Source organism: Lygodium microphyllum, chromosome 27, assembly GCF_053477565.2.
Source record: "Lygodium microphyllum isolate KBCC chromosome 27, Lygodium_microphyllum_v1.1.10, whole genome shotgun sequence".
Lineage (NCBI taxonomy): Eukaryota > Viridiplantae > Streptophyta > Polypodiopsida > Schizaeales > Lygodiaceae > Lygodium > Lygodium microphyllum.
Genome location: NC_141161.1, coordinates 52,371,406 through 52,384,253, shown reverse-complemented (window position 1 = coordinate 52,384,253; position 12,848 = coordinate 52,371,406).

The window sequence follows — 12,848 nt, the reverse complement described above, 5'->3', positions numbered from 1 at the left end:
AACTAACCTATTGTTCTAACATAGCCAAGCTAAAAAGAACTATCAAAGAGGGCATCCTAAGTGGTGGTCTGAACTACCTAACTAAGGACAACTCAACGAGGAGCTCCTACTAGGCGAGGACTCCTATAGCCTGATCAAAAGGTATTATTTTGTTTAGCACATTGGCCTTTTAGGCATTTATTGTCCATACTCGAGCATGTAAAAAGGAGGGAGCTGAGCATAGTGACCCAAGGAGAACAAGGCATCAACCTTAGGTCCTATCTCAGTACCCAAGAAGATACCAAGCTCTCGCGAGGTGACACTTAATCCTTTTCTAACGCTCACTTTTATTTTCGCTTCAATCTTCTTCTATTCTTATTTTTCCAGCTAGGCATCGGCCCGGGGTCTGACTCGTCCCCAAGAACCTACCAAGCCTTCGCAAGGCGATAAAAAACTACTCAATGATTTTTCTTTCTTTTTTTTTCTATTTTTATAGGGGTTAGAACCCCTTTTTACACACCTCCATATATTCATATATTTTCTTTCAAATATTTAGGGTTTTTCTTCTTTATATCATCATTTTAGTAGGCTTCTTTAATTGCCTCGCACTAGGAGAAACTCCTAGAACGGCCCCTAGCAGGTCAGCAAAACAGGGTCACTAGAACTTCCTTCGAAAATAGGTCTTTCAGTGCCTGTCAATGTCGTTGCAAGAGGTAATGACTACTCAGACCTCCCACAGACATACTAAACCTAAACACGGGACTTCATGCCTTGATTTACGGTCCCCAACAAACAAAAAGAAAGTAACCCTCAAAGGCATGTATATCATTAATTGCTTAAGGAAAAAGACGTGGAAAGGGGACGAAACCACCTGGAATGGCCACAAGAAGCTCTCCACAGCAAAGGCTCCCTCCAACAACTTCGTCAACCTATATGATGCAATCACCAAAACAAAACCCATTAAACATACTTGCACCAAACAGACATAGGGACCTTGGTCTAAAGGAACAACACATTTGTATTGCAAACTAACTGACCCTCTTGGCCTAAAGAAATCAAACATTAAACCCATAAAACAATTGGCCCTCTTGGGATTAAGAAATTAATCAAACTAGCTCATATAGATCCCTCCTTCGAAGAAGACATATATACAAAAATATACTCTATTCCAAGGGGAAAAATAGGGCTCGCAACCCTAAACTAAATGCATCAAGTTGTGACTCATACCTCCTGCATATATAGCAAGAGGCGTACACATAACATGTCGTCTGACCAACCTATGGATCAAGGATAATAGTGGCAGATGGGTCTTGGCTACTCTTTGCATTACCCATATTAACCATCGCCTACCATATAAAGCATGGTCTGATAACATTTCCCACAAGCGACCATGTCTGGTCTCATTATCAATAACAACATCCGGACTAGGGTTGAAGAAGAGGTCCTCTTCATAAGCAAAATTGGCTGGTGAATCCACAAACTGATTCCAAGAACGTGGAATCAACTAAAGAGAGATGCTCTCAAATTCATCAAGTAGGGTTATAGCAGTTTGATGATACATAAGAAGGAAGGGATTCCAGACTGCATATGTTCCATTGAGTTGATTTAAGATCAGTTGGGAATCCCCTTTTACTATACAATTGCCGAATACCACCTTTCTTGGTAATATCCAGTCCCATAATCAAGGCTTTATACTCCGCCATGTTGTTAGTGGATCCTGCCCCGAGATAAGCAGCTAATTTCATTGTAACTCTACATCAGGGATCTCAGATAACTACTCCAACACTCCCTTTTTTATTAGGGCCCCTGGACGCCCCATCAAAATATAATGTGTATGTCCACAATGGGTTTACACAGCCAACCATCCAAAACTCCCCTATTCGTAATTATGATAGCCAAAATTCAACCTATTTAGCGGATGAACTGACGGCTCCATCCTACCTTTATCATTAAAGACTACAGGGATGCTCATCAAAATCTGCAAATAGTGATGACAGAAGACCTTAATCTCCCAAATGAATGTCCAGTCATCTTGCTCAGTCACTTTATAGCCTTTACTCCACCAGATGAGCTTTCCCTAATGATATCGCTGCTCTAGATATGGGTGCTCCAAATAAGGAATCAGTCAACCCATCAACCTCTATCGTTGCTTCCTTGTAGATGTCTGATCAATTATGCATAGACCTGCAAGGCACTTATGTCATTAGTGCAATCATAAATAATAAGGTTTAATCTTATTAAGATTAACCTTATTCTTAAACTCCACATCCTCAAGATCTGCCAATAATGCTATGGATTTATTCTTCTCGATCCTGACAATCCTATAAGGACCATCCCATTTGGGCTCCAGCTTTTTTGGAAATAATTCTCTACGTGCATCATAGTACAACACTAGTTGTCCTTTCTTAAAAGTATATTTCTTTGCTTTTAAGTCATGGAGTTGCTTCATCCAACGCTTGGTCAGCTCTTGATGTAGCAAACTCTGCAATTTAATCTCATTGAGGTGTGCCAGAGTCATAAAGCGCTCTAAGAGGGCATCCCTATTACCCAAGGAATGATTGATTGCGAATCTTATTGCCGACAACTCGATCTCTAGAGGTAGGACACACTCCTACTAGCTTCAATGGGGTGTGATCAGTAGCTCATTTGAACATCGTATTATATGCCCATACTGCCACATATAATTTGGTATCCCAGTCCTGTTTCCTTTTAGAGACTATCTTGGATATGATACCCACAAGTTGCTTATTGGGACTTTCAACTTGTCCATTTGCTTGTGGATTATAAGGGGTCATTTTATTATGCTTGATTTTTCACGGTTCAATCAGGCTTTTAATCACCTTGTTCAAAAAATGCGTCCCTCGGTCTGATACTATTTCTTTTGGTGGACCAAATTGACATACGATTTGCTCCAATAGGAAACTGGCGGTTTCCTTTGCATCATCTTTCCATGTTGCACATGCTTCCGACCACTTAGTAAAATAACCAGTCACTACAATAATATATCTTTTCTGTGCAGTGGACAATGGAGTAATAGGACCCACAAAGTCAATCCCCCACTTCTCGAATGGAAGGTTTGCCATAATAGGAGTGAGTGGTCGCTTCCTGTTCTCTCGGCTATCATGTCGTTGACAAATGTTGCATCTTTTAACGTACTCGAATGCATCCTAGAAAATGGCTAGCCATCAATATCTTGCCCTCAAGGCTTTTTGCATAGTTAGCCGCCCAGCAAAATGATCTCTACAAGCAGAGTCAAGGCATTCTTCTAAGATGAAAGGGACCTCGTTAGGCATTACGTATCGACAATAGATATCGTCTACCCCTTACCGATACAATGTGCCTGCAATTATTGTGAATTTTAAAGCCTACTGCTTAATCTTTCATTTTTCTACCTTTGATAAACTAGCTCCAGTCTCTCTCATCGACAAATAATGCATTATCACTGCATATCAGGAGGGAATAGATGCTGTGTCAATCTTGAACAATGACTCCCAGCCACTACATTCAGCCAGAGCTTCATTTGGCTCCCCAAAGTCCACAAGGCACTCTACCATACCTTGCAACTTGGATTGCTTGCTCTTAACCTCATAGTCAAACTCCTGCAAAGTGATTAACCACTTTGCCAAATGGTCGGGCAGTTGTAGCTTATTCATCAGCAGTTATAGCCCTTCTGCCTTCGTATAAAGGACAACCTTTTCATAAAGGATGTAGTGCCTAAACTTTTAAGCTGCAAAGACCATCGCAAGGCACAACTTTTCCATATAAGTATAATTAACTTCGGATACACCCAGCTTCCGACTAGCAAAAGCAATCGGGTGATACCACTTCTCTTTCCACATCTGCGCTAAACAACAACTAATGCTATGCATGGTGGCTGCTGGAAAGATATAAAAAATTTCGCCCCTCTTTGGTGCTTTCAGCATAGGTGCTCTTACCAGTTTCTACTTGACATCCTCAAAAGCCACCTTACAAGGGTCACTCCACATGAACAAACTGTTGAAGGATAACAGATTTGTTAATGGTAACGTTCTTTCTACCAATGTGTTTATGAACCGTCAATAATATCCAATTGATGACAGAAAGCTGTGGACTTCTTTGGGGGTGCATGGCGGACTCATGGTGACTGTAGCTTTGATTTTTTCAAGATTCGTTGCAATCCCTACCGAGCTAATTACATGGCCCAACAGGAGCCCATAGGTACGCCAAAAATGCACTTCCTTGGATTGGGAGCTATGCAAAATTGTTTCCATCACTCAAAAAAATTTCATAAAATAATCAACTGCTTTTCTCTCACAATGGCTGCCCCTAAATCATCAATAAATACCTTCAGCTCCTCAGGGGAAATGTCACCAAAGGTCTTATTGGCAGTTCTTTGCCAAGAACCAGGCGCATTGCATAGACCAAATGCCATCACATGATACGCAAAGGTCCCAAAGACTATTATGAATGTCATTTTGAGCTTATCCTCTTCTGCAATTGCCATGTGATTATACCCTACAAAATAGTCCATGAAGGAATATATCTCCCTACTCGCCAATTGATCTAGAATCTGGTCAATAAAGGGCAGTGGGTAATAATCCTTAACTGTTTGCTTATTCAACTCTCGAAAGTCCACACACAGTCTGATTTGATTATTTTTCTTCTTCCTGATCACAATTGTTAAGCACCATTTAGTGTGCTACACAGGGAAGATCAAACCTACTTTTCGTAATTTCTGTAACTCCTCAAACAGTGCATCCCGCAACTCAAATGGCATACGCCTGACTTTTTGTCGCATAGGACGGCTTCTTTCCTTCAATGGAATTGTATTGACAATGCGGTTGAGAGGAATGCCCCTAAGTTTATCGTAACTCCAAGCAAAAATATCATAGAACTCTTGGATTAGAGTGACATAATCCTCCCATTCTTCTGCACTAAGCATAGACCCTAGCTTTATTGGCCTCTCATCATTTGGCATACCAAGGTCTAGCTCAGTAACATCTGCGTTCCTTATTCTATCTTGAGCTTCTAATGGCTTGTTCAGTGTTACTTGATAGATGTCTTCTATGGTCGATCCCTCTTTGGATTTGTTAGTCGATGACGTCTCACTTTCAAACACATCTTCCATTGTCTCTAACTCTGTAGAAGACAGGCGAGCTCGCTCACTTTGAGGTGATTCAAGATATGCATTGACTACCATACGTGTAGCACCTCTGCCAAATATCAATCTACCAGTGGGTATATCTACTTGACAATCTGCTTGTAAAATCCAAGGTCGACCAAGAAATACTAACTCGAGTGCCCTAAAAATTGGATTATTCTAAAGTCCAACATGCATTCTACGTTGGCAACTATCACGTGGACTTTAGTAATGCAGCCCTTTGGCTATCTCAGACTATCGTTAGCCATTCTAGGGATTGTGGAGGCATCTTTCTGAATCGCAAGACCCAACCTCTCCATCAATTCAAAACTCATAATATTAACCAAGGATCCTGTGTCAATGATAGCACTATCCTCTAGAATCCCATCAACATAGGCTGCAACCCTTAGGCATTACTTTTTGGCATGTTTAAACCAGTCATCCCCTACCCTCGCTATTCCCAAGGGTTCTATGACATACCTCATATGCAAGATCTTTTTAAATTATTTGCATACTCTTGGTGACAGCTTGATTAGCTGCAAGAGATTCACGTCTGGTTTAACATTGCAAAGGAAGCTAGCTAAATCAAATTCGTGATAATTCACTAAAACTTGCTTCTCACGCCAAACCATCCGCTCTTTAGGACACTGCATCGGCTTTACTGCCTCTTTTTTAACTCTCACCTTCTTTCTCGATACCTCTTTATCTCTCTTGGCATCATCTCTACGAGCTTCAGAAGTCCCTCTTCCTTATTAGGATTTAGAGCTTGCGTTCCTTTATCATCCTGCCTAGGGTTTCCGTTGATAGGTTTTACATTATCTTTGTCGCCTTCTCTATGTTTTTGGCCTCTTGTTACAGCATGTAGGCTAGAAGCTTCAGTACCATTAACATGCACGGCCTCAATGAGGCTCACCCAACTTCCAGCTAGTAGTTTCTTGACAGTAGCCTCACACCTTCGGAGTATTTATTTCAGCCCATCATCCTGCTGAAAATTGTTTCCTTGCGCACGATGATTAACAGGCCCTGGTTGTTGCCTGCCTTGCTAGAGGGAACTAATCTTGCTCCAACAGGTGGCTGCTAAATGATCATACTTCCCACAAATATTGCACGACATTTGGGCAATTACGTGGATAATATTGCCCACCACACCATTTGGAGCTGAATCTAGAGGGTGCACCCTCTTCGGGGCGTCGACTCCCTATCAGATTGTGTTGTTTCTTTAAGAAATTAACGTCAACGGCTATTTGGCCATATTGTTGAGAGATCATATCCATGTAGTGCTTCATCATGTCCTTAACTTTGCTAAGGACATTTGACGAACTCAACTCATAGCCCTGATCATCTACCCGTCGGTCCCTTGGTTGCACAATTTGATTAGCATTGGTTGCATTGGTTGCTAACCCATAGGAACGACGTTAGGGTTCACTACTTGGGTTCCCACATTTGGAGGCATCTGACTAGCCATAGGCATAGTCACACTAGGTAGAGCTGGAAATAAAGACACATTCGGCAACACGTTCCCTCTCCCATTAGGCTTGGCCATCCCCATCCCTTGGATTCCATTGCCATTGATCAATTGCAAATTATTTCCCGACAGTAAACCCATATTTGGATTGATTTGAGAAGCATAGGCCACTTGCAGACATGACTCTATTTCTTGCGCTCATCTAATGGCAGTGTCTATATCCGCCAATGTGACACTACTCAGCTGCACCTGGATGTTAAAACCAAGACCATGTAATAAGTACTGCAAGTGGGCAGTAGGTGGATAGGGATAGAGGCATCCAATTTACGAAAAACCTCTTTGATCTTCTTGGCATGCACTTGTATATCTTCATGTGATTCTTGGCGTGTCAAATTCAACACGTGTAGCCAATATTGGCCACATCTCTCGGGGATGAACTCCCTTCGAAAGGCTTCATAAAATAAGTCCACGGTGGTTATGGTTCTGACCTCAAGGTTGTGATACCATATAGCTACCCTTCCGTTCAGGGTCATATTGAAGAACATCATTAGATGCCCTTCCTCTTGGATGCGGCAATTAAACATCAGCTTTTGGAACTCCCTTATATGAAGTTCCACATCCTCTTCCACTAACCCATTAAAAATGGGTAGGGGAAACCTAAGACTGGAAAATATGCCATTCCCGTAGGGATTGTGATAGGTTGTGCCATGGCAATGATCGGATTTGCTAATGGAATCGGGACAGGCAAAGTTGTGATGCCACTCGAAGTGGGCAGATTAATTGAGAGGGGGAAAGTACTAGAACTTCCACCTCCTGACGACTTTGATTCAGGCTAAGGTTACTAAGACCGCCCTTGAATAGGTTCAAGACTACTTCTTTTAGGAGAATAACACTTATTGATTTTGGCCCTTTGTCTAGCCCTCTCGGCTCTCTCCCATTTTTGGAGTTTCGCTTGACGGATCTCTTCAAAGGACATCAACTAACAAATAGGTCCCAAGAGACCCTAGATTTAGAAACCACCACTTTGAGGCGGCTCACGGCAAATGCACCACTAATGGGACCACAAAAATAGGCCGACATTGGCTATGGCACTAGCTAAATCTCATGCATACAATAGACATCTCCACCACCACACAGCCTCGTAGGCCAGGAGCGTCTGTAATAACTAAATGCACACTGGATACTTCCAATATTGCATTTGTAGCTAGATAAAAGACCAACGGCATCTTCCCCAAAACCCCTCAGAGGGGGTATCCCACACATATTGGCAATAAGCGCCACGTATCATAGACAAAGGAGGCAACCCACCGCCGAGAAACTGATTGCCGTGGCCCCACTACAACTCTCCTACATCTTGGGGATTGGCCCCTAGATGCACTGCTTTTACATATAAACACATTTGCACGAGACTCCTCTCTTTGTCAGCGAGATCCAGGAGATATTATGTTTCTTAACAATAATTTTCCCCAAGAAACGAATGACTAACCTACGGTAAGGAGAATCTCACCCTCTCAAGCGTGGGTCAACTATAATTCAAACAATTGCTATGCATTTCCAAGAGTTGATACCACATGTATGATTAATGCAATAGTGGATGTCTCATCGTGCACAAACACGTATGTTTTGAAATCAGCCTATGTGCTAGTACGCAAACAATCTTTCCATGAATTCCAACTAATACATATATGCTTCATTGTAAGAATCTAGCACCAAGGCAAACCTTGTACTACTAGATCCCTAATTTCCAAATAAATTGTCTCCTAAATGCTATGCATAGAAAAAAAATTAGAATTTGTATTATTTTGGCCCTCAAACTATTGCACATAATCCTACTCCCCCTCACCGTTTAAGTTTTGCTTCGTTACATAGGTATATAGAGGTTGTTATGTCATGATTTAGTGTAAAAATAGCAATAAATCACACACTATAATAAAAATATAGGGCAAAATGATTCCAAACCTCATGCTTTTCTCTACCATACATCCACAACCACTTATTATATTTTTCCATATTTTTCTAAGCCATATTCCTATTTTTTCTCTTATTTTTTTCCATTTTCCTCTATTTTTTCCAATTAAAAATTGATATATTTTTAGAGATTTGGCTCTTGATTCTTAGAACAATAGAAATATCATCATTTTATCCCATGTGTATTGGTTTATCCCACCCGAAAACACCAAAAATGCCATTTTTCTCATAAAAAGCATGTTTTACGGGTTTCTAAAAATTATTTCCAGCATTTTAACTTTATGTTTTCTAATTTTTTCATCATGGAAGTATAGAACAAATAGTGAACACCATTCCTACCATATTTCACTCCATAAGAACAACATTGACTCAATCAAATGTAAAAAATAAGCGAATTTCATTTGTAAAATAGAATTACCAGTTTTTTTCTTCTTTGTGGGTTTTAAAATCTGATGCGGGATTGTAGATTAGCCCTCATTCAATGCTTAGAACACCTCCGAATAGCAAACTCTAGCCCTCCACCAATTCAGGAATGATCCGGTACCATGCCGGACAAGCGGTCTTCAATGGATCTTCAATCTTCTTCATGGGATGAACTGCCTCTTAAGGGGAGAGAGAGGGAGGAGAGAGAAAGACTATTTTTTAATCTCAGCAACAACTGGGCAGCCATTGGAGGAGCAGAGATCGGCGATGAAGAGCGAAGACAGAGTGTAGATCAACCATGTAATCGATTGGGGGGGTTGTTTGTAGCACCACTAGCCCCTCCATCTCTCCAACGAATGGCGTGAAGTATGACGCTTTCATCTCTATTCTGCATAAGAAAAAATGCCCCCCCCCCCCCCCCCTCCCCCCATGAAAATGAAGTTTTGTTGGGGGCCCCCAAAGGTCACATCCTTTGGGACTTTTAAAGTCCATTTCCACTTGGCCTTTTGGATCTTGGCCTCCCGGACACCCCATTCGATCGTGCGGCCTCAGATTCACGGTCTGAAAAATCTAGGGCATTCCTCTTCAAGTCCCGCACTACCAAGCATCTCTAGAAGTCCCATCTAGCATGCCAAAAAATTATGAAAATTCACTAACTGCTGTCTAGTGGGTCTTTAAAGCACTTTTTGGGCATTGCTGCTTAAAATCGTATTGATTGCAGCTGCCGCCTTCAATGAAGCCTATTTTTCCCTTGAAATTGAAAGATTTTGCTTATTTTTAAGCACTTTTTAGCATAAAAAATCATCTGTCAATATGTCTTTATGCGCATTTGATATAGTTATGGTCAAATGCGACAAGGTTAAGAGTTGACTAACGCTTGTTATAGAAACTGCTTGTCTATTTAAAAGTCCTATAAGTCATCTTGTTGAGTTATTGGCATAATATATTTCTTTAAGGAATTTTGCTTATGTTGGGTAAGATAGCCCAAATGGGAAATTCATGCCTTGCTTAACATGTTATAAGAGATGTACTCAACACTTCTTTATGGGGAGGAGAATCCTTATTAGAATGTAAGGTTACCTTAGGACAAGGTCTACCTTGGCTATGTGAAGGTGTGAATTGCATGATGGTGTGATTGTCATTGCATCATTTGATATACATTTGAAAGGATTATTTGTGTTTGCTAGAATCTAGATCTCTGATTGAAATTATTGTCAAACAGAATAAAAGGAAGGATCGTGCTAGGCTACCCCTAAGCTAGCGACGAGACCCTACTCCAAAGGGGTCATGATTATCTCTATGAGAGGCTTGGACCGGCTCTGTAGGCGAAAGGTCTGTTAGTAGGGATAGTCTTGGGCAGTAGGAAATGTAGGTGCCAAAGGGGGCTCTGGCTGTAAATCCTGCATTGTTCCTAGAATCTAACGAGCCCCTTCGTGACCCAAGATGGGATCCTGGAACCCTAATTACTAGTTATGAGGGTGAAATCTTGGTGGATAGAATACCCTCATGGAATTCTGTGTATCTTCTACTGGGTCAGAAAGATGGAAATTGTAATAAGCTTCCAATATAATAAAGATGTTTGCTTAACTATTTGAATTGTATGTGTGTTGGTGAGATAAATTATGTGAAGGAACATGTGATTTAATGGACTAATTAAGGAAGTTGGTTGTATATGTTCCAATAAATGTGATGTAGGTAATTAAAAAACTAAAGATGATCCCGTTGTCAAAGGAAAGCAGGTAGATGTAACCCTCGATAGGTACGTCCAATGGTAGGGTGGTCATGGCTAGCTGGGAGGTTTTCTAAATTGGAAATAGAAATAGGAAGACGCCAACTAGTCATTAGGTAGAACCTACTTGCATTGTTTTAGGGGGCCGGAATGGGATTTCACCTTAAGGGCAAGAGGGTTGACGTACCACACTCCCCTCTGTCTCCCATTCTCTTTGAACCAAGTGCAATGGCAAGTCCACCTCAGATCGAGTAATCTTGTAAAAGTGGGACTCAAAATTATTGATGCTAGTTGGTTGCTAGGAGACACATATGATTTTAGGAACCCGAAACTTTAGGTCGATCCTAGTGGGTTTGGTTGGATCTCTCCTGTTGCAAAGTAGACTCACTAGGGCCTAAGTGACAAACCCCATGATGTTCCAAGGGATCATCAAGCGGCATCATTTTTGAAAAACCTATTGATGGACTACTAAAAGGTGTGCCATGGATTGAGACTAGAGGACACCTCACAATATCAAAGAGAGCTGCCAAAGGGGGGTGGAAAAGAAGGGATTTTACCACCTATGTAGAGGACGATCATGACATTGAGACTACTCATGACACCATAGAAGAGGAAGAAGATGTTGATAATGAAGATGACCTTGAACTTGTTGAATATTAAGAGATGTGGTGGATGTCAGAGGATGTGTAGGTCTAGAAAGGGTGCATATCATGTGATCATAGATCTAGCAAAGAAAAATAATGGAAAGGACCATCTACACTATTATTTCACATGTATATATATGGGACATTGGTTGCGTATCTTCTTGAAGTATAAAGCCAATTAGAGAGCCTATCAAAAAGTCTTTGCCAAGTATCCAACATGCCAAGAAACTATGAAGTATTTTACACATGCCATACCTTAGTGGGTGGACATAAATCATGTCTCTAATTAGAGGAGGAAGAAAAAATTTACTTGACTTAAAGGGTGTACTTTTTAGGTGAAATAAGATCATGTGGAAGAGAGGGAAAAGGTGCTATTGTAATGTGCTTTTTCTAATAGTTTTAGGATAACAAAAAACATGGATTAAAGAAGAGCTTGAAGTTTCATGGTGGCTGCTCTTAGTTAGAATTGATGTAAGACATTCTTAAAGGCATACTATAGGGCACATGTGAGAGGAATAAAGTTGAGCATTTTGAGATAATTTAGGACTATTATATAAAGATTCATTGTTGTAATACACTACTAAATATATAGGAAAATAGGGCAACATTATTGTTAGACATATTTTCTTACAAATACATAGTTTGGAATGCCTTTTTTTGAGAAAACATGTGGATTGTTTTGAGGTCTTCTTGTATATATGTTGTCCTAAAGATAAAATCAAGGATTTGGAAAGATTTAGTGGGTTGAACTTACTCTTATGCAAGGATTTTTGTATGTACATGGGCTGTTATAGAATAAGACTATTCTTGAAGTGTAAAAGCATGGTGTGTTGTCTAACCACAATGATGTATATGGATTCTGAGTTGATATTGGCCATATTATGGGGTCCATAAATGTTCACAATTCAAATTTATGGATCTTGGATGCTTCAATGAAATAGAAATTAGTTTTGAGCCCTACATCTTGAAGCCCTATCTCATAATTATCATTTCTTCTCTTCTTTGTTGCAAGTCTCTTTGTCCCTATCTTGAGCTATTCTTATCCAAGTCCTTGTGACTTCTACCATACATGGAAAATCCCCAGATAACATCCATGTTTAAAATATTAAATGGATCTTCTCTTCATCTTGAACGACCATAATCATGCCCATCTTCAAATGAAATTTTGGCATACAATGATCCTCCATAATATCCACCCTTGTCAAGAGGATAAAACACACACAAATACACATGTACATATAGAGAGAAGAATACTACCTATATGCATCTTTGCCCTTCTCCATTGTCACTTCACCGTCTTAGACACACAACATTTTTTACATCTTTCTAGTTTGACTTCAATCCTTGCTTTGGAGTTTCATCCTCCAAAAGCAGCTCAAGACTGGACTATAGTGCAAAGTCCACTGAGTGAGTAAACAGAATTTTTTTGGATCCAACAGATTGTTGCATTGTGTCATCGAAATGGGTAAATCTCTACTCAAATTCACAAAGCAAATATGTTATAGCTAACCCTTTTTTGGG